Here is a 22,856-nt window from a genome sequence, read left to right as displayed (position 1 = left end):
AATCCAAGAAAAGGGTTAAAAGTCTCAGGCTCTGCCTGTCCAGAACTCCAACGGCTGCCCAGCTGGGCACCTCCTTTCAAGGTGGCACAGGCACAGACATCAGCTCTCTCTCTCTCTCTCTCCTTGGGGGGGCTGCCCGAAGCCTCTCAGTGCTCCTCCACCCTTCCATCTTTCAGGGGCTTTCACCTCCCTTCTCTGTCCCAAGCCCGGCCTACCTCAGTCAGGCCTTGTGGCCTCCCCTCCCCCGCCCAGCTCGGAGCCAGGCAGGGGAGGTCTGATCTCTCCTTCAGGGACAAAAAAGAGAGCTTCCCCTGGGAGTGCTCAGCTTTTAACCCTCCTGTGTTCTCAGAGGCGTATCCATATCCTCAGTGGCCACACCAGGTGCCAATATTCAAATCTGAGCACCTATTGGTTTGACCACAGCATCCCAAAAAACTGACTTCCTCTCAAACCACGACACTCCACCCTTTTTTTTTTTTTTCCCTTTTTTCCCTTTTCTTTGGACCTGTTTCAACCTGCTCTGGACTGAACACCAGGGAGGAAGCATTTTCATGGGGGCACTGGTATTGCGCCAGGCTCAAACCATGACAGTAGTGGACACTTTTCACTGCTGCTTGAATGTTCTTTAGTTCCATGTCTGGATACACACCTAGCTTTTTTCTAGTGATGGTATGCTTTAACATTCAAGGTTATTTGAGGAAATCAAAACAATAGAACTAAAGCAATAAGAGTTATGTTTTTTATAAAGAGTTGTGGTAGTGGTTCCCTTTCTGGCCTCTAGTTGCAAGCATGTCGCTATGCTCACTGCTGCCACACAGGGGCAGTGTAGGAAAGGTTTGTGAGGTTTCATTAGGAAATTGGTTTTGTTCAGGACAAACCCAGGTTTATTACAGAAACAGGGACAGTTTAGAATGTGGGGAATACCCATCGGGAGCTAATCTTCTGTTGGTGGCCATTAGAATCAGTAGCCACCAAGGCCATTGGCCCTCGAGTGTCTGTCAGAGTCATAGGTACAATTCCAATTTGAGGCAACTTTACCATGACTGGTTGGCCCATGGTCAAATTATTCCGAAAAGTTTCAGTTTTGTTATTTGGAGTTGTTTCAAAAGACCTAGGACTCAGGAAAGCTCATGAAAGTGGGCTGCCCATCAGCCCATATTGCTTGTTTATTTGGTACAGTGCAGAAGGCAGTCTTTTATCCCACCCAGCCTTGTGTGGCTTAATGTTTTAGCAAACCATTGGCACACCCCACAATCCCATTTGCCTGGGGATAATAGGGTATATGGAAAATCCATTTGACACTTTCTTTCCGGGCCCAGTACTGTACCACTACCCTGGTGAGGTGTGATCCATGTTCGCTCTATAGTCTGGGATAGGGAGACTGGAAAACCAGTTGCTGAGCCCTGACACAGTTTCTGGATTGGTCATGCCTGCTCTTTGTGGCCCTTAATAGCCCAGATATAACTTCTATACCTGTAAGTATGTACTTGTAACCTTTAGATGCTTTCAGAGGTCCAATGTAATCTACTTGCCAGGTTGACCACAGTGTCTTATTACTTTTGATGTGTAAAGGTGGTGCCAGGTCTGGGTGACTCTGTTCAAGACTCAACTGACGCTGAGGACACTGTGTGAGAAGGTTTTTAAACATCTTTCTGGTTATTGGCCAGACTATGGTTTGTGCTGCAAAAATAAGGTTTCTAGTATTCCTAATTTATAAAGCGATTATTTATTAAATTGATATCAGCACTGTGGATTAATTTTTATCTTTCTGATTTTTGTCATCTAATTCACTTTGTTGTTACAATAGGCTTGTAACATTTTGGTTTTGTGCATGAGTTTTAACTCAACCTGTATGGATTTATCAGTACTGAGCCTGTAAAAACAACTATTCAAATTTGTCTTTTGTTAAATTTCTTTCTATTGACTTGTCAATCTAACACTTCTTCTAACACAATCACCATGTGGCACCAGCCCAGATAATAATATGAAACCAATCATACAGTCTTTGTCTTTCTTTTTACTACCAGTATTACCACTTTTAATTCTTCTACGGGTAAACTTCCCAGTGTTATTTCATCACTTGTACTCTTATTTCAATATTTAGAGCTATTGCTCTGTATGTCTACAAATGCAGGGGTATTCATTAACTAATTTTGTGGTAGAGTGAGATATTACCAACATCAGCTTTGACTTTTGGTATGTAAATCTTTGCAAGCAGGCAGTTTGGAGGGATTGAGAGATGGAGGAAACTGGTCTAACCTCTCCCCTAGGCAAGAGGATTTTAGTATATTGTGCACTCTTCAGCAGTGCTAATTTGACACAAAAACTCCAAAGTTATACTTGATAGTGTGAAAAATGACCAGATAATACTGGCTTTCGCATTTATGTATTAGCTTATGCATGTGAGAAACAACTGCTCACTTTGAAAATTTAAAGAGGTTTATAAACCTTTACAAAAATACAAGAAAAGGACTATATAAGGAAAATTTCACAGCGCTGGGAACTGCCTGCATGGATACCACGTGGCCAGTTCGCCTTCAAGATGGATGCTCAGTCTTTTATACCCCTGGGGGTTGCATCAGCCAGCCTTGGCCCTTCCTAAAGTCTGTCAGTCAGCTCTTCTTTGCCATTTATCAGTGGAGACTGCTTTCTTGTAACTTGATTGGAGATCAGGTGTTGCCATGCTGCACCCCCTAAGCAACAAGCTTTTCCATTCCCCACCGCCCCAGGTAAGGGACACGTGCACGCCTTCTTTTACTTGCCCTAGATAACCCCGGCTGTCTGATGGTAACAATTTGGGGGGAAAAAGGGAACTATGGGGAGAACAGAGGACATCTAAATTACAATGTGAAAAATGCGTATTTTATGATTGGCTTTTTGCAAATATTAAAATGAATATTATATGTATTATGTTAGAAAGTTATGCTGTATTAATTTTCTTAAGTAGTGTGTTAAATATTGGTTTAGCTTATAACATAATGTTAAAATAGAAACTATGCTATGTAAGATACTTTTTTAAAGAGAGAACTTGCATCGAGATAGCAGCCACGGGACACCTAAATCTTTCAGAGAAAAAGAATTTATTGCTCTCTTATCAGAAGAAACGAACTTCCCACCTTGCTCAGCCATGAAAATGCCTATTAGGATTAAGAGGAAGAAGTTGACACTGACCAGACTGAATCCTTTGTTTGAATGGAATTTATGCATTATGTATGAGGTGCATGAATATGCAACAGGCTATTGTTTTTAAGGGTTAATCCTTTGTTAACTGGTGTCCTTTTTCAGGCTTATTTTGCCCAGGAAGAGGTACCTGGACATGCATATTCATGTATTTCATACATTATTCAAACATTCTTGTGAACGTTCTGATGTTTTGGGAACTCCTCTGTTTGTCTTCTTCACACTCTGGCTTATCTGAATGACATCCTGTGTATCAGGTCAATATATTTTATTTCTTCTTGTATCTCCATCCTGCTGTTTCACATCCTCTGATAAGTATTTAGTATGTCCTCCTTAAATTTAACATGTTTTTTTCTAATTGTCCTCAGGTGCTCTGGTTTGTGTCATGATTATCTTATCACTTGAAAGATTCAGTCAATGGAAAGGGGAAAAACAAGATCATTTTACATCATTTGTTTGGTTACATAGAGGTATTTTAACACCTAGTGTTCAGCTAAGGCCTATAATATAGTATATTCACCCCACTACTATTTCTATAAACTATGCAGTACATACTTAAACTTATAGATTGTGTTATACTGACAAACAGCTAAATAAAGGCATACATGATATTATATCTGAATACTTATGATCAATGCAAAAAACGAATATGAATAAATCCGAAAGCCAATATCATATAGCAGTCCTCTTTTTAACATGCACCAACCATCTGTGGTAGAGGGGGGAGGACACTTCCTGCCACAAATAGTGAGAGGGAAGATGTATGCTAATGTCTTTACAAACAATCTGGGTCGTCATGTTTCTACTGACTTTGGGCAGCAGGTTTGTTACCAGGCCCAGACAGTTTGACTCGTGAAACAGACAGGGGTCTGCACAAGCCTGAACTTCTGAACTTTGGGGGGAAATGACAGTGTGGTGGGTTCAGTTTTGCTAGCTGCAAAACCACCACAGACAGGTTCGAGGCAGAATATGGGGTAGGCAGTTTGGGAAGGCTGTACCTTCCAAGTACCTCAGCCAATGGGGAAAGGGAGAGGGCAACACGTGGCTGGGAGTTAAGGATGAAAGGGAGGCTGCACCCTCCGAAGGCCCAAGAGAGAAAACCGCGCAGGCGTGTGCCCCAGTGGACTCTTTCCCTTTATTCAAAGAAAGTTGAAGGACTCGTCTCTCATTTTTGGACATGAATCTCTGGTGTTTGTGGACTTTCCTGACAATTGGGAGTTTATCTGGAGTCCTTCCAACATCTGGCTCTGGTGTGTGGCAAGAGGAGTTGGAGGTGTGCCTCACCCAGTTTCAGTGACCAGCTCCCTTTGGCGATGTCTGGCACTGGGCAATTGATTGGATACCCGAGACTGTCCAGGAGACAGACGAGAGGCAGAGCAGGGTGATATAGGGAACTTATAACTAAGTTTATGCAACTACAGTTTGCTGTGTAATCAAGTGTGTTGAGAACAGATAATCCTTTGCTATGCAACAACACGATTTCACCTATTATTTAACACTGATAAAGCAGGAACAAGTGCACTAAAAACCATTAAAAACTGGGTCTTTAGTTTGGACTTTGGCCAAAAGCCTTGAAGGACGACCAGACACCAAGAGACTCTGTGCAGGGACCAGGTTAATCCAGAGGACATCATGAGGATGACTGCTTACTTCATCCAGTGGCCCCTGCCCAAGACCACCAGAAGATAGTGCACAAGAGTAGAACAATGAAAGGCTGATTAACATACGAAGCAAGAGTAGGTGGGGATAGGTCATGAATATGTATAGGCGATGTTGAAACTTTCATAAATATGTACAATCTAAAGTGTATGTAAACAGAGCATCTGCTCTGTTTGGTGTGCATGTTTGTGGTGGAGTGATCCCCCATGGGCCCAGTGCTGAATAAACATACCTACTTCACAAACCCGCTGGTTGTGGAGTCTCTATTCCACACTGTCAGTTGGTGAGCCAGGCAGGAGAGTCTCTGCTTGGCTGCAGGATCGACTGTGGAGCAGACATCTCGGAGGAACTCCTCTCCCAGCTGCTCACTGCAGCAGCAGAGAACGACTTCCTGTAACTGTGGACAAATGGTATGTTTAACAAAAAGGGCCAGTAAGTTATAGGGGATGCCCGCGCTTGGCCAGGGCCGCTGGTAAACTTCTCAGAGACGTCTGGCATATGGCATAGTCCTAGTATAGGGCAAGGGTACTCTGTATGTTGGTTGGTCAGGGGTTTGCTGACCGATTAGAGCAGCCACTAGCAATCTTGAGGGTAGATCAAGTAAACCCGGTGTTACGGCTGCATCCCGGCATTGGGAGCCAGGACGGACCTGCTAATGATTGTTTAAGAAGCAGGAGAAGGGTAAGCAGACACTTTTAAATGATTACTTGGATAATATTTGCAGCTTTTGGAGGGGTACTGTAGCCCTGATTTTGTAAAACTTTGTAAAGCCTTCTGATGTTTATATTCTTTCAACAAACTTTCTCACACACAATTCTGTAAATAACCTATGTTTTGCATTCTTTCATGGAGGTGGAGAGAATTGATGGACCCTTGGTCTGTCCAGTGGCATTGGAGAGGTGGCACTGTCACCCTCCAATCCACTGTCACCTTTGGAAAACTATAAATGTTGGAGTCAGAAAATAAAGGTCCTCTTTTTTTGTTCCCCTCGAGAGCAGCAGTGTCTGTGTCATCATTTCGTGCCTTATCTCAACAGGGTACTAACTGGAATAATAATAGGATGTTTAATTTGTAAATGCCTGGGTATTTTATGTTAAATACTTCAATGTTTCATGCTTTTGTGTGTGTGCATGAGAGTGCTTAAAAATTTTTTGTCCGGTACCGTAAACAGTTTGTATACCTATAACATCGGGAAACTGTGGATCCAAACCGTAAACAACAATATATTAAGCTGGCTTTGAAACTAGTGAATGTGTATCTGTGTATGTGACAGGCTGCTCAGGAACAAAGAGGATGGGGAAAAAAACAGAGTAAAGAGGTCCCACAAAAAAGCCCTATAGGCTGCATATTAATGCACTGGAAAGATATAGTTGGCTCAGGAGGTACAGAAAACAAAAGGAGTCTCATTAAATATTGCAACCATTGGTGGCCATTATACAAATTAGGGAATGAGGCAAAATGGCCGCTTAATGAAACAACTGATGATAACATTATTTTGCAGTTAATGTTGTTCTTAAGAAGGGAGGGAAAATGGGATGAAGCATCATATGCAGATACATTTTTCACACTCCGACACCACCCGGAATGGCAGAGGGACTGTGGGATTGTGCCACCACAGGACCCTCTTGCACTCGCCCTCAAGAAGGAAAATAACAAAAGCCTTAAATGTACATTGAAGCAGTGTTGCTCAGTGTGCAGTATCGGCCAACGGTGCACTAGAACAGATAAAATTCACCAGGTACCAGAACAGGATCTTACTGATTTGTTAAAGCTTTCCCCTCGATCAGAGGAACAAGATGCAGACTCAGACGGAACCATCACTCCCCTGGATAGGCCTTTGTCTTCCTGCACCAGAAAAAAGTCGGCTTTAGTGGTCGTGCAGGCACCTCTCTGGGAGGCAGTAGGACCTTAGGGAGGGACGATGCTAATTAAGGTACCTTTTTCTACTACCGATTTAGAGGCATGGAAGAGAGTTGCCAAGGATTACTGCAACAACCCGATAAGTGTATCCAAACACAGTTTATAGTAAAACAACACAATCCTGATTGGAATATGACATACAGCTATGATTTGAATATATGACTGAAACCGAAAAGCAATTAATTCTTAAAACTGTGGAGGATTTGGCTGAGGACTATTATAAAACCATGGGGGAAGACATTAAAGAATACCTCCCCCTCCAAGACCCAAAATGGCATGTGAACAGTTGTGCACATATGGAAAAATTACAGGCATATCAGGGATGGATCTCAAAAGGAATGGAAAGGGCCATTCCCAAAACCATAAATTGGTCAGCACTATGTGCAATTAAACAAGGTCCCTCTGAGCCACCATCTGAATTCCTGGATCAACTGAGGGACGTGATGCGCCATAACACACTGCTGGGTCAGAGGTAGGAATACAACAACTAGTTTCTTTGTTTCTGGGCCAGTCTACAGGAGATATTAGTCACAAACTTCAAAAGCTGTGTTCTAAAAAGAGCAGGAACCTGGAAGTGTTGCTGGATGAAGCATGGAGAGTGTTTAGTGACAGGGAAGAAAATCACAAGCGGGGACAAAGAAGGGTGGTGGCAGTTGCCAGGGAGGAGGGAGAAAGAAAACCCAGATGAGAACCGCCCTGACTAGGCAGGGACCAATGTGCGATATGTAGAAGTTTTGGCTACTGGAAAAATGAATGTCTGGAAAAACCAAAGGATAAGGAGACAGGATGGAATAACCAGAAAAGAAGGATAGCGGCCCCTGTAGAAGAAGACTGACAGGGACCTGGGGAATCCACCCTAGGGAATCCACTGGTTATAATGAAGCTATGGAAAGACCAAAAGAAAGCAGAACTTTTGGTCAACACGCCGGCAATGTATTTGGTTTTGAACCAAGCTTTGATGCCCCTGCAAAATTATTATATCATGGTGAAAGGTGCAACTGGCCAAAGTGAAAAGGCGTACTTTCGTGAACCTCTGAGATACAAACTGGGAAAACAATGGGGCATCCACAAATTTCTGTATATGCCTAATTCCTCTAAGGCACTTTTGGGAAGAGATTTATTAGAGCAATTGGGGGCAGTAATTAAATTTGGAAAAAGGGAGGTTACTCTGGAGGTAAATGACCAGCAGTATATACAAATAATGAGCTTATCCCTAGCTACTGTTCCTACAGAGGAAAAAATCAGCGAAGAAATCACAGACCAGGTATATCCTGGGGTATGGGCCACTGATGTGCCCAGGAGAGCAAAGAATGCTACGCCTGTCAAGGTCAAACTGAAAGAGGAATGGCAGCCGGTAGGAATCAAACAGTATCCCCTGAAGAGGGAAGACAGAGAAGGAATTCAGCCAGTGATAGAAAAATTTTTACAACTGGGATTGTTAAAGGAGTGTGGGTCCAATTTTAATATCCCCATATTACCTGTCCATAAACCTGATGGGTCATATCGAGTAGTCCAGGACTTACAAACTGTAAACAAAATAACTGAGGATCTCTATCCAGTGTTGGAAAACCCTTACACCTTGTTGATTGTATTGACACCTGAACTAACCTGGTTTACTGTTTTAGACCTGAAGGACGCCTTCTTTTGCCTCCCTCTCCATAAAGCCAGCCAGAAAATATTTGCATTTGAATGGGAAAACTCCAAAAGTAGGCATAAAACCCAGATTACTTGGACTGTGTTACCCCAAGGATTCAAGAACAGCCCCACTATACTCAGCAATCAACTAGCAAAAGATCTTGCATCCTGGGAGGCCCCATTTGAAGAAGGGAAGCTGTGGATGATATCCTAATTACCACCAAGACAAAGGACCTGGACAGTGTATCTGCTAAATTTCTTGGGGCTCTAGGGATACCGGGTATCTAAGAAAAAGGCCCAAGTAATACAGCGGGAGGTAATTTATCTGGGATATGAGATCAGTGCTGGACAAAAAACTCTGGGACAAGCCTGAAAAGAGGCAATATGCCAAACCCCAAGGCCACAAACAGTGAAAGAGTTATAAACCTTTTTGGAGATGACTGGGTGGTGCAGGCTGTGGATCTACAACTATGGACTGCTGGTTAAACCCCTATATGCGCTCACAACCACTGAACAAAAAAACCTTCAATGGAATTAAGGAGCTATATAAGCCTTTGAGTCACTAAAAAAGGCCTTGATATTGGCTCCAGCCTTGGGACCCCCAGATGTGAGTAAACCATTTTTTCTCTTTTCCCAGTAGAAGCAGGGGATTGCCCTAGGAATATTAGCACAAGATCTGGGCCCGTATCGCTGAGCAGTGGCTTACATTTCCAAACAACTGGACACAACTGTGAAAGGTTGGCCCGGATGTTTGTGAGCAGTCACAGCTGTAGTACTAAACATCCAGGAGGCCCAAAAATTTATCCTGAGCCAGAAAATGGCTGTGCTAGTGTCCCATACAGTATCTGCAATACTAGAAATGAAAGGTAGGCATTGGCTTTCCCCACAGAGATTTTTGAAAAATCAGGCGACAGTGGTAGAACAAGATGATGTGGAAATCATAATAATTAACATTGTCAATCCAGCTTCTTTCCTCAGCAGAAATACAGGGGAACCAGAGCATCACGACTGCCTGGAAACCATCAAAGCGACATATTCAAGCTGTCTGTACTTGAATGATAGTCCTGTGGAGAACATGGAAAACTGGTTCATGGATGGAAGCAGTTATGTCCTAAGCAGTAAAAGACATGCTGTATACTCCATCACGACCAGCCAAGAAATAATAGAGTCAGGACCTTTGCCCATCAATACCTCTGCACAAAAGGCAGAGATAATTGCTCTAACTTGCGCCTTGGAACTGGCCCAAGGCCAAACTGTAAATATCTATACAGACTCAAAATATGCCTTTGAAGTCATCCATGCACATGGAGCAATATGGATAGAAAGAGGACTATTAAATTCACAAGGCAAGAACATTAAACATGCAGAAGAGATCCTGAAACTGTTGGAGTCAGTCCAGCTCCCTGAGAAAGTGGCAATCATGCACATCAAAGCACACCACAAAGGAAGCTCAGAATTAGAAAAAGGAAATGAGCTGGTGAACAGAGACACAAAACAGGTCACAAAAAGAGAGGTAAAAACAGAAGGAGCTTTGATCCCTGATGGGCAAATCTCCCTAGAAGGTGAGCTAAAATATACCAAAGTGGATCAGAGACTCACTACAGACCTAGACGGGTCATATAATAAAGAAGGGTGGGCTCTCACCCCACAAGGGCAAGTGATCATTCCCTCCTATTTAATATGGCCTTTAGTTAGGGAAGAGCACAACAAAAGGCACTGGGGGGGTAGAAGCCCTATACCAGCACCTTCTTAGAGAAATTATAGCTAGAAACTTAAATGCTACTGTGAAACAGGTGACAGAGCAATGTGATCCTTTGCCTCCAGACTAATCCCAAAAATACTCCCAAACCAGAAATGGACCAAATTGGGAAAGGCAAAAGGCCTGGGCACCAGTGGCAGAATAATTTTATGGAACTCCTAAGAAAAGGGGGGGTACAGATAGTTACTAGTACTAACTGACACCTTTTCAGGTTGGCCAGAAGCATTCCCTACCAGAACAGCCAAGGCTCGGGAGGTAATTAGAACACTAATACAAGAAATAATACCATGCTTTGGAGTTCCAGCAACTATGTCTTCTGACAGAGGACCACATTTTATCTCAAAAATAGTGCAGCAAATCAGCTGCCATTTGGGTATTGATTTGCAACTTCATACCCCATATTGCCCTCAGTCAAGTGGACAATTAGAAGAGATGAACCACTTGATCAAACAGCAGATTGTGAAATTAGGACAAGAAACTAACTTGGCCTGGCGTGGAGATTCTCAGTTCAGTCAAAGAGAATTCTCCCAGGCTTCAGGCCTGGGAAACTTAGAGAGGAAGAATGAAAACAGCTATTCTCTCTCTGTTCATGCTGTTTATAGATATGTACCTTCAGAGTATGCTATTCATAGTTCACCGATTGTTGCCAACATATTTTATGAAAAATCCTTTACTTAGGATTTTTCCTTTCCTGGGAGCTGAGAAGCCTCAGAACAAACTAAACAATTCTTATCTGCTGCTGTGGAATGCCACGGGAAAATCTGTGATTGGCTCCATCAGACTGTTTCCAATTAAGAGCCTATCACAATTCACCTGTTCGGCCCGTCTCGGGCTGAGAAGACTTCAGTTTACACATTCCTATTCTATTCTTAGCTTAGCCTTGTAGTGAAACCTTTCTCTTTACTCTTTTAGTATAGTTTCTATATCTTATATATCCTATCATAATAAATCAAAGCCTTCTGATGCATGGAGTCAACGTCTCGTCTCTTCCCTCATCCTAAGACCTCAGAAAACCCGCTGTAATAACCGATAGTGTGAAAGGTTTTTACTTTGAGACCAATCAGATTTCACCTTAGCGATCCTGGTTATAAAAGGACACTACCTCTTAATAAAGGATCACTCTTTTTTGCCTTCTGAACCATGGAGTCATTTCATTCATCCCTGACTCAACACCATCAGCCTGGCCTCAGTCTCTTCCTCTAGCACTCTTGCACATACGAACTAGGCCAAGGGTAAAAGAAGGACCGAGTCCTTTTGAAATCTTGTATGGGAGACCTTATGGAATACAAAAAGGGATGTCTGCACAAGCTGGGGATGAAATATGACCTCCTACATGGTGGCATTAGGCAAACAACTCAACAAAATTGAGGAATTTTGTTGAGACTCGAAGTAGGGGGATGGGCCTATGCATAACATCCAACCTGGAGATTATGCGCATGTAAAGTCTCTTGCAGAAAAAACTCTGGAGCCACAGTGGGAGGGACCATTCCAAGTATTCCTCACTTCCTTCACAGCAGTCAAGATCAAGGAACAAGCATCATGGGTACATCACACCAGAATCAAAAAGGCTCCACAGTCTTCCTGGAAGGTCACGCAAGTACATCCTGGAAAATTGCTCTTTTCACGATCTTAATTTTAATCAAAGGATGCCAGAATATGGGAGAAAGAAAAAATGTAATACCCACATGCACCTGCAATGGCACCGCCACTGTTGATAAGTTGTGGGCAGACTTGTACAAGTCCATATGTATGGGTATTACTGGGAACACAACAAACTGGTCAGGGAAAATGATTTACAATATGACAAAATATGGGCCCATATGTTCAACAGAGATTGGCAACAAATGCTTAATTAACTGTACAGTTTCTGAAATCTCATTGAAAGCAGAGAACAAGGGGCAATGCAGTTCCTATACAATAACACAAATTTGTTTAAATAAAGACAAGGATCTTGATAAAAACATAACAAAAAAGAAAAGCCCCAACATAAGGAGGAGCTCCAACCTGTAATTTCCAAAATAGGGCCATATGTCATTAAAAATATGAGAATTCAAAATTTATTGATTAACCCAGAATGGTCCCTGAGGGGAGTCAAAATGCCAGTGCAAGTGAATGCTTCTAACATCCAGTCAGAATGTGCTCTGTTCCTTAAGTCATCCTTCATAGAATGGATTAATTGGCTACAGAAACTTATGCCCCACACAACTCAAAGGAAGAGAGACCTTACAGGGGTACTGGGAACAGGACTGCGGGTTTTAAATGCAATAGATTCACAAGTACTAATGAACAGATTAGCTGTGACAGGCAGCAATCTAGCTAAATTACAAAAACCTCTTCAGTCTTCCTGACTAGCATTAGACACTAGCCAATGGAACTATCTAAAGTATTACCAGGGTGGGAAAATATGGAGGAACGGTATCATGAATTAACAATAACCGCACTAAGTACAGTTCAAGACAATGTTTCTTTAGCCCTTAGCTGTATACAGGCACAATTATGGATGCAATCAGTGGCTGCCTCAATTATACGAGAGGGAGAGGAGAGCACCTTCCCCACTGAGATCCAAAGGGTTGTTTGGGACGACCTACTGAGTTAGAGAGACAGAGTCAATCCTGGTGGACTTTAGTAAATTTCACTTATGAGCCTGTCACTAGCACAGTGACTGCTTTTGTGTTGGCCATACATAATGCCTCAATACACATGATCCACCCCATCATTGCCTTAGGATTGAACCATGACAAAACTGTGTTATATCCTTCTGAACATAGAACTTGGGGACAAAAGACTGAGGAGAAGTGGCAAACTGTAAATATAGAATCTTGTATTGCAAGGGAACAACTAGGATTCATTTGTGAAAGTAACATGATAGATGAACAAGATATTTGTCTAGATATTGAACAGAGTATCTGTCATTTTGAGGTTCATCTGGTTAACCAGACAACTATGCTTGTGTATATAGGCCAAGGCTGTATATGTCTAAGAGCAGCATGCCCCACCATAGTGGTAGATTGTATGCGGTTAGTGTTTGTGTCACTCCAGTTTTCAGTTTTGTAATCCGGGTTCTTTGATAAAGGTTGCTTTCAAAGCCCTCCCTATGTTGTTCCAAGTTGCTTTCTCCCTAAGCTGTATCCATCCCTGATGTAAACCGCCTCCCTCACTCCTCCCCTAAGGTCATCCCATTGTCTGGCTGTTTGTACCCACCCACCGTTTTTGGCCTGTATATAAAACACTGCAGAGCTGTGCTTTTCCTCTTTTGCTTCTGAATCTCTGGATTAAAGACATTCTGGAATATCAAGCAGAGAACATAGACTTTTTTACTTTTCTCCCTGACCCTGGTAAAGCTAATCCCACTGTAGAGCCGCAGCTCTGAAGTTCAGCTCCTGGTGAATTTATCCTGGAGTTGTTCCATACACCTTGGTGTGGCTGATGATGTTCTAAAAGAACTAGCTAAAGACTCCAGTGGTTGTGTCAGCTGGTGCCCAACATGGGGCTTCCCAATAGGTCTGAGACCTCATGGAAGAACCTGTGCAGTCACTTGCAGGTGACTGCAATTAAGGACTTTGTCGTTAGCTACCCTGGTGAGAAGCAGGCTGATTTCTGTCCGGTTGCATCCCCAGGGACAGAGATGACAACCCCCAAAGCAACAGGGGCCGTCTTAGGGAGAGGGACCTTGGCTACAGCTCCCCTTGTCCAGGCAGCAGTGGTAAGTATTCCCCAGGGGGGAAATTGGGTGAGACTCGGAGAGACATTTTTGCTTTGTGTCCTGAACCCCCTAGAAGTGTGGGAGGGGGTAGTGTCCTGTCCCCGGGCTGCTTCTGGACCTTTATTTTATTTTATTTTGAGTTAATATTTCTGCTGTAAAGGGTAGAGTTTGCTGAGCTGACCCCAGTAAATATCTTTTCATGGGTGCTAAGTTGTCAGCACAGCAGAGAGGGATTTTTACCCAGCTTGCAGGAACATTGACGGCTGGGTAAAAGCATTTTTCTAAAAGGTTATTAAAAAGATTCGTCTGCTGGCTGTTCCTTCACTTCCCCCGGGTGTCCTCCATGAATGTAACCTCCATCCCCTTTTGGGACAAGGTTGGAAGAAAATTGACTGATTTGATGAACCAGGGGGACACCTCTGCATCCAAATTGATCCCACTTTTTGTTTTAATTCGACTTGCTTTAGTTGAGAAAATGGAAGGGGTAAAACAGCCACAGCTATCTCCCTCAGTTATCCCCTCCCCCCGTCCCCAGCCTCTTTGTCCTACCCCAGGGGAATCACGGAAAGCAGACAAGAAGGGTGGCCAAGCAAGCCTCACTCCCCCGGCTCTCCGCATCTCCTTCAGCACCCCAGCTCTGGCAGAAACGGCCGAACTGCAAGGGCTCCTTCTCCTAAACCCTCTGCCCAAGTTCAAACCCAGAAAACTGTTCATTTTGAAGTTCCCCCAGCTTATTCCCCTTCCCCACAAAATCCTAACCCTTTCTCTGCTCCTCAAATTGGCCCCCGAAGAACACACAATGGTGATGACCGCATGGTCATTTTTCAGACATGTGCTCCTCTTTCCCACAATCCTATTCATCCCACCTTCCCCAGTCCCCTCCCTTCCCTGATTCAAAATGGCAGCGAGCATGTGGCCGGGTCCCAAAATGGCAGCAAGCACATGGCTAGGTCCCAAAATGGTGGCTACCACATGGTCGGGTGCCAAAATGGCGGTGACCACATGGTCGGGTCTCAGTCATGTGTGTCCCTTCCCCAGAACCCCTTTTTTCCAGCCTTTCCCAATGTCCTCCCCTCCCAAATGATTTGTGGAAAGGAAAAAAAACTCCACAACTTTGTACAAGTTGTAAAGCCGGCATGTTTATTACAGCGCTGGACACATGTGGGGATCGTTCCCCATAAAGAACATGCACACCCCTGAGAACTCCTGATCCTTTTTTATCCCCCTTACTGGTACATATGCATAGAATTTCACAAAAGGTTCATAATATTCATTTTACTGGTTTCCCGTTACACTTGCAGCTAGTTTTTTATCAAAAAGTACAGAAAGAACTCCTGGGTCATCTTACCCTGTCTCCCGCAGCCTCAGCTTTGGTTTTCGTCTGTTTCAAAGTTCAAGGGTTCCTTTGTATCTCTCTCGCATTTTTCCTTCGGCTGAGGCAGTTTTTTGAACATAGGTTTGTTTGTGAGAACAGGCAGTCTTGGGCACAAGCAAGCTACAGATTTAATAATTCAAAACAGCACATTTCACCTAAATCCGAAATGGATTTCCACCCTGGTAAATTTCCACTCTGTTTTGCCAACCCCTCCCCTTTCTCCTCCCTCGGATCTCTTGTCCCCCATCTTGACCCCTTCTCCTAAAGTCCTCGCCCCTTCATGTTGCTGCTCTGCCCCTAGCCCTGCCCTTAACCCCCTCTTCTCCTCCTCTGGCAGCTTCCACGGTAACCACCCTCTTCCTACTTTTGGTGCCCACGCCCCTCTCCCAGGCTCCTCCTTCCAGTTCCCACAATGTGAAAACTGAAAGCTACAAGCCAAAATCCTTCAACACAAAACAAGAGGCTCTTCCTCTTGTTGCACCAGTGACCTTTAGTGATGGTGAAGAAGGTTTGCTCTGAGAATGAGAGCCTCTGTCCTACCAAAGTAAAAACGAAATCTGCAAAGCACAAAAAGAATTTGGGAGGGTGAGTGAGTATTTTAAAGGCTTGCTTAGAGCTACCTTCTCTTCTAATAGTGCCACACAATCTCAAGGATTTGATTTCATGCCTTGTCTCTCCAGCAAAATACTTGCTGTGGGAGGGGGCATAGAAGAAATCATTGCAGGGAATTTTTTCTGACCTTTTGCAGATTCCAAATCATTCCCATGATGCAATTGGAAATGTTATTACTGTGAACCACCTGTGCGGCAAGGGGAAATGGTCTGAGCCTAGGCTACAAGCCAATGTGCTGGCTGTGTCGACTTTAGATTTAATCCAGGGACCTGCTGAGAGCATTCCATCAAATTCTCTCCCATGGGTCCCATGTCAGGCAGCAGCCCAATGAACCTTTTATAGATTTTATTAATAGATTGAAAGTGCAAGTCGAAAGACAGGTGGAGGACCCAGACTCACACCCAGTGATTCTACTGGAAATGGCAAAGGTCAAGGCCAATGAGGCCTGCCAGCAAATCATCAGAGGGATGCTGCTAGACCCTCTAGCCTTGTTAACATCTATTATCAAGGCCTGCACCGACAACATCATAGCAGCCGACTGGAATAGAGCACAGCCATTGGGCAGGACTGTTGCAGCAATGTCCTAGGGTGACGTTAGGATGCTGTTATCCCCATTTGTGTGTGTGTAATTTATGCTGGATATTATGTTCTGTGCCTTTAAGACTGGTGGAGTGAAGGTTTTGTTTTGGGCCTCTTATCAGCCACTCAGCGAGACATACAGATAGCACCAGTACTTAGTGTTGCTTTTTTGCTTTTTGCCCTGCTTTTTGCTTTCTCTCTTGCTTCTGCTTCGCTTCTGCTTTGCTTGCTCTTGCTTTTTTCCCCTCTTTCTCATTAGTTGATTTACCTAAACAGTCCAAATTCCTTTCTGGACTGTTCCCCCACCCCCCCCGCCCCCCCCGTTTGGACCTGCCGAACCCGCTCCATACTGGGATTTTGGAAACACCAAGAGTTTACACCTTGTGGCTGCAGCAGCTGCCTCAGCGCCAGAGGGACTGATAACAGCGACCACCCCCAGGAGAGACTTTCTGAATTTGTCATCTTTTTCAGAGCAGTGAAAGAGTGGTGTCATCCAGTATTGTTCACTGTGTGTGCTGGGAGGTGCTGTGCTTGTCAAATAAACAGGTTCTTTCCACTTCTCTCCGAGGAATTCTTCCCGAACTGGTTGGGGGAGGGGCCATGTGGGTTTGTTTTTTTGGAGAAGCCCTTTTTGGGGATTGTCTCCCAAATTTGCCCTAAACCAGGACAAGCAACCACCACTGCCTCTGTCGACCCACCACCCTTTTGACAGGGACCACTAACCTGTTACCATTACAGGCAAATCAGGCACATGGCCAAATCCTGTCAAGCACCCCACCCCACTCAGACAGACCCAAAAGAGAACCAAGGGGAGGGGGTACCCACTACAAAAACTAGTGGGGCAGTGTGATCCTGCTTCACATGTAAAAATAAATAGAGCAGGGTCCAAGGGGCAAGAGGAAGTGGGACAAATAAAAATGGAACTACATAACATTGCTGGACATGACACCCACACAGACGTGACACACACTCAGCTGATATTGACAGTTGTTGTAAAGTGTGACTGCCTCAGCCATTGCTGCTACTTCTTACATCTGACAAAAAGCTTCTCAGGTCCCTAAGCTGGATGCTGATAGGTGTTAAACTACTGGGGGAAACACTGATGCCTCTAGAACATGGTGGTAAGTATATTGTCATGAGTGATACCAACCACACACCACCTGAGATCGAGATTGTTCCGGTGACGCTTTTAGCAAATCCAAGCGGTCTTGTTCTCTTGGCATGTTGTATCCACCCACCATTTTACCTAGTCAGGTCATGTCCCAGGCTATTCTGATTCCAGCAAAGATCCCAGGGGACGATCAAGCACCAGAAGTCTACTGGGCAGAAGTGGTGGGGGAAGACAAGCCTATATTTCCCTGCCACATTCGGCAAGGCCTGGATGGGATAGGGATGAAAGTCTTGTTAGACACAGGAGCAGATGTGACAATCTTACCCAAAAGGGCATGGCAGTTAGATTGGGAACTGCAAAATGTAGCAGGCAAAATACAGGGCATAGGGTGTAGTATTTGCTGGGTCCCCAGGATGAAGGAGGAATTGATGAATCGCACTCCATGTTCTTAGAAGGCTAATTTATTATTTTATGTACTTCTATTAAAGAAAGCTATACTAAAACTATACTAAAGAATAGAGAAAGGATCCTTACAGAAGGTTACAAAGAATGATAATAAAAACTCGTGACTGCTTCCAGCATCCTGACACAGCTGGACCATGATTGGCCATTAAGCAAAAACAATTCACATGTTGGATAAACAATCTTCATACCGCATTCCAAAGCAGAAAAACAGAGGAGAGGCAATCAAGGAGAAGCAATCAGATAATTCTCTGAAGCTTCTCAGTTTCCCAGGAGAAAAAATCCTAGCAAAGATATTTTTCAGAAAATAGGACAGTGACAATAGGGGTGCCCAATTGGCAAGAATATCAGTAAGTGTTGCCCAATTTGAGGGGCTGGACGGGCAATTAGCTCATAAATGCCCATTTGTTGCAGATTACAGGGTTCCCTTGTGGGGAAGGGACTTCATGTCACAATGGGGGGGTATGCATTGAAATCCTGAAAACCCCTTGGGATTTTTAAGAGTGGCCACTGTCGAGCATCCTACCCAGAAGCTGAATTGGACCACTAATGAGACAGTATGGGTAGCTCAGTGGCCGCTCAGCAATGAAAAATTGCAGGCGCTCAATGAACTTGTGGAGGAGCAGTTGGCCCGAGGTAACATTGAGCCAACATTCAGCCCTTGGAACTCCCCGATTTTCGTTATTAGAAAGCTGGGGAAGGACAAGTGGCGGCTCCTCCACGATCTCAGAAAAAAAAATGAAGTCATTGTCAACATGGGACCCCTTCAACCAGGGATGCCCTCCCCAGCGATGCTTCCCCAAAATTGGAATCTGGCAGTTATTGATATAAGACTGTTTTTCAGAATTCCCTTTGACCAAGCTGACACCCTGTGTTTTGCATTCTTGGTCCCAACCAAAAACCGGGAAGCTCCCATGGCAGCGATTCCATTGGAAAGTGTTGCCACAAAAAATGAAAGCTTCTCCTACCGTCTGCCAATGGTACATGGCGTCATTGCTGTCTCCTGTGCGTACCAAGGTGGGGGAAGCCATCATCCTGCACTATATGGATGATGTACTTCTGTGTGCCCCCAGTGACAATGTGCTCCAACACACACTTGACCAAGTGGTCAATGTTTTGATAACTGCAGGTTTTTAATTACAGGAGGAAAAAGTTGAAAGGGTGCCCCCTTGGAAGTATCTGGGGCTTCAGATTGCTGTGAGGACCATTGTTCCTCAAAAATTGGCTATTGACAGCGATTCCAAAACTTTAGCGGACTTCCACTCCTTGTGCGGGTCTTTAAATTGGATCAGGCCTTGGCTGGGTATCACAACAGAAGACCTAGCCCCCCTCCTCAGTTTATTGAAAGGGGGAGAGGAGCTAAGTTCTCACAGGACCCTGACTCCAGAGGCAAAGCTTGCCTTAGATAAAGTGGAGAAAGTTCTGACAGAGAGACAGTCCCACTGCTGTAAAACAGACCTGCCATTCAAATTTATCGTTTGGGGAAAATTGCCATACTTACACGTTTTAATATTCCAATGGGACCAGGACCAGAGGGACCCTCTCTTGATCACAGAGTGGGTTTTCCTCAGTCACCATCAGTCCAAGAATATAACAAGGCCACGAGAGCTGATGACTCAGCTGGTCAGGAAAGCACAAGTAAGGATCCTGGAACTGGCTGGATGCCATTTTGCATGCATTTATCTGCCGATCAACCTCTCTGAGGATACAGCATCCCCATTGAGGTTGATGGTAGATATGTTCAAACAACTATTAAGAGAAAATGAGACCCTTTAAATTGCATTGGATAGATACGCAGGACAGATTTCTGTCCAAGCTCCTGCCCACAAATTTTTTCATGAAAAGTTTAATTTGATCCCTAGAGAGAAAAGGAGCCAGAGACCACTCAAGGCTCTGACAGTTTTCACTGATGCATCTGGAGCATCCCATAGGTCAGTAATGACCTGGAAGGATCCTCAAACTCAGCAGTGGGAAACAGATGTAGAATACATGGAGGGGTCTCCTCAGATAGCTGATTGGCTACCATCCTTAGAGCTTTTGAGAGTTTTCTGGGCCATTAAATTTAGTTACCGCCTCAGCTTATATAGCAGGAATAGTAGCTAGGGCAGATAATGCAATTCTGAAAGAGGTCTTGAACCAGACTCTCTTTGAAATGCTCTCAAAATTAATTTATGCTGTTTCCCACTGAGAGCATCCATTTTACGTCATGCACATGAGATTGCATACCAACCTGCCAGGACCAGTGGCTGAAGGAAATCAAAGAGCAGATTCCCTGGCTGCAGCCCCTGTAGATCTAGCAAGGCTTCCTGACATTTTCAGCAAGCAAAGATGAGCCATCAGATGTTTCATCAGAATGTGCCAAGGCTGGTCTGCCAATTCCACCTGAAGCAAGATCAGGCCTGGGCCACTGTGGCAACCTGTCCAAACTGCCAGTCAACCACCATTCCATCATTAGGAGAGGGGGTTAACCCCAGGAGGCTGGGCAGTTGTGAATTGTGGCAGACTGATGTCACCCACATATCTGAATTTGGCAGGCTGAAATATGTGCGTGTCTCTATTGACATTTTCACCGGGGCAACCTACGCCTCCTCCCACGCAGGAGAGAAGGCTGTGCATGCAAAGAAACACCTGCTGCAGGCTTTCTCAGTGTTGGGGGTCCCTAAAGCAACTAAGACAGACAATGGCCCGGCCTACACTTCCAAGGGATTTAACGAATTCCTGCAGGTATGGGGAGTTGAACATAAGACAGGCACCTCTCCCTCCCCCACAGGTCAAAGCGTGGTTGAGTGAGCACACCGGTCACTCAAACAGGTTCTAGAACATCAACAGGAGGGCACCAAGAAACAAACACCTCAGGAGAAACTTTGCAAAGCTATCTTCACTATTAACTTCTTGAACTGTTCTTTTGAGAACCTGAATCCCCCAGTGGTAAGACACTTTGTGCCACACAGAGCTCACAGATACAAAGAACATCTGCCCATCCTTATCTGGGACCCACAAACATCCAAAATCGAAAGACCCTATGAACTGGTAACATGGGGATGTGGGTATGCCTGTGTGTCTACTCTGTTAGGCCTGCAGTGAGTCCCACAAAAATAGGTGAAACCCTATGTTACCAAACACCCTAACAGGCCTGTTGACGCTAAAAAAGATGTTGCAGTAGCAGCTAAAAAGAGGAAAAGTCTGTTAGGTGGAAAAGGAGACCCAAATTCCCCCTTCTACCCTGACTTTCCGTCACTTAATATGTTCATTGATGATTATGAAATGCTAAATAACCTTTGTTAAACTTTATACTATTTTAGGAAGAAGCCATTTTCCCCAGGCCAGCCCTCATTGGAATTTGCTTCATCCTGTTCGCCCAAAACCAATCCTCTAATGCGTGGATCATCTCGCAACCCAGGAAAAACATCTGGGTTATGTTGGCAGAGGCCCTTAAGCAAGACCATATCTGCTTGTCTACAGCAGCAGCAGAAAATCCTGTGTCAACCTGCCTAGTGGGAGTTCCATTTAAACCCGAGGAGTACCCTGAAAGCCTGAAAGAACATAAAAAAACCGTAAATAGCAAACAAAACACACACATAGGTTACCGAACACCAAGCATGACCTACGAACACAAATTGCCTGTTAACAACCCCCTCGTGCTGTGGCAAGAGTGGGTAGGCAAGCTGCTCGACATGAACAGTGCACCACAAAAACTTGAAATTTTAGGGTCTTCGAGTGCAGCCTATTGCATTCAGTTTATCTATGAACCAAGGCACCACATAGAACAGCGCACCAATGTCCTCCAGTATTAAAAAGATTACCAGGTTAACAGGGGGTGCGATAAGATTGAGCATCTTAAGATAACGTCCACAGAGGACCACCGACCAAAGAGACTAGAAAAAGGTACTTTTCTCATGTGTGGGGATAGAGCTTGGGCAGGTATCCCCTCTCGCCTGCTTGGAGGTCCATGCACATTTGGGTGGTTGTCACTGTTCACACCCAACCAAACCCAAATTATGGATTGGCAACAAAAAAACAATTTGACAATTCAAAAGCAAAGCATTGATAATTTAGACAAACACTGTGAATTGGAAATTATTCATTGGTCTAGGCTAAAAAGAGCTGCAGTCTCTATTTTTACCATGGGTTGCAGCTGCTAAAGCACTAGGTGAATTGGGCCGCCTCGAGTGTTGGGTAGTGAAACAAGCCAATTTAACAACAACCACAATTAGTGACCTCCTAGCAGACAAAAAAATCACTAGGAAAGCTACCCTACAAAATTGGGCAGCTATTGACTTCCTGCTGCTGCTGCCCGGAAATGAATGTCAAGAGTTTGAAGGTCTCTCCTGCCTCAACCTAACATCAAACGTGCCGGATCTCCACGCATCCCCGCAAAAAATGCAAGAACAGATAACTGACTGTCTTGGTTCAGGGCAAATTTGGGAGAGAATTTTTAAAGGGCTCTTCTAGGAAATCGGATTTTACTACTCCTCCTCCAACCGGTCCAGGAGAAAATACTTCTTTGGAGAAAAGTGGAAAAAAATTGTTTATTGAACAAGAAAACTTAAACAATATTAAATAATAAAACTTTTTGCTGCTCTAAAAGAGATGACAAATTCAGAAAGTCTTTTCTTCAGATTTTAGTTCAGCTCACTCAGTTTTTTATCAGTTTTTCTGGTGCTGGAAATGCCGTGGTTTAAGCCCCGGCCCAGGGGCCACTGATGCGAGCTGCTGGTGTTCTTATGGTTGTTCAGTCTAGAGCAGGTGTGAACAGGTCTAAAGAAAGGGGAAAAAAGGAAAAAAAAAGCACAGTTTAGGGAACTTTTTTGCTTCAACTAGCTAAATTAACTAAAAGAAAAAAAAAAAAAAGAGAGTTCTG

The sequence above is a fragment of the Serinus canaria genome, chromosome W, assembly GCF_022539315.1.
Source record: "Serinus canaria isolate serCan28SL12 chromosome W, serCan2020, whole genome shotgun sequence".
Lineage (NCBI taxonomy): Eukaryota > Metazoa > Chordata > Aves > Passeriformes > Fringillidae > Serinus > Serinus canaria.
This window is presented reverse-complemented; position numbering follows the sequence as displayed.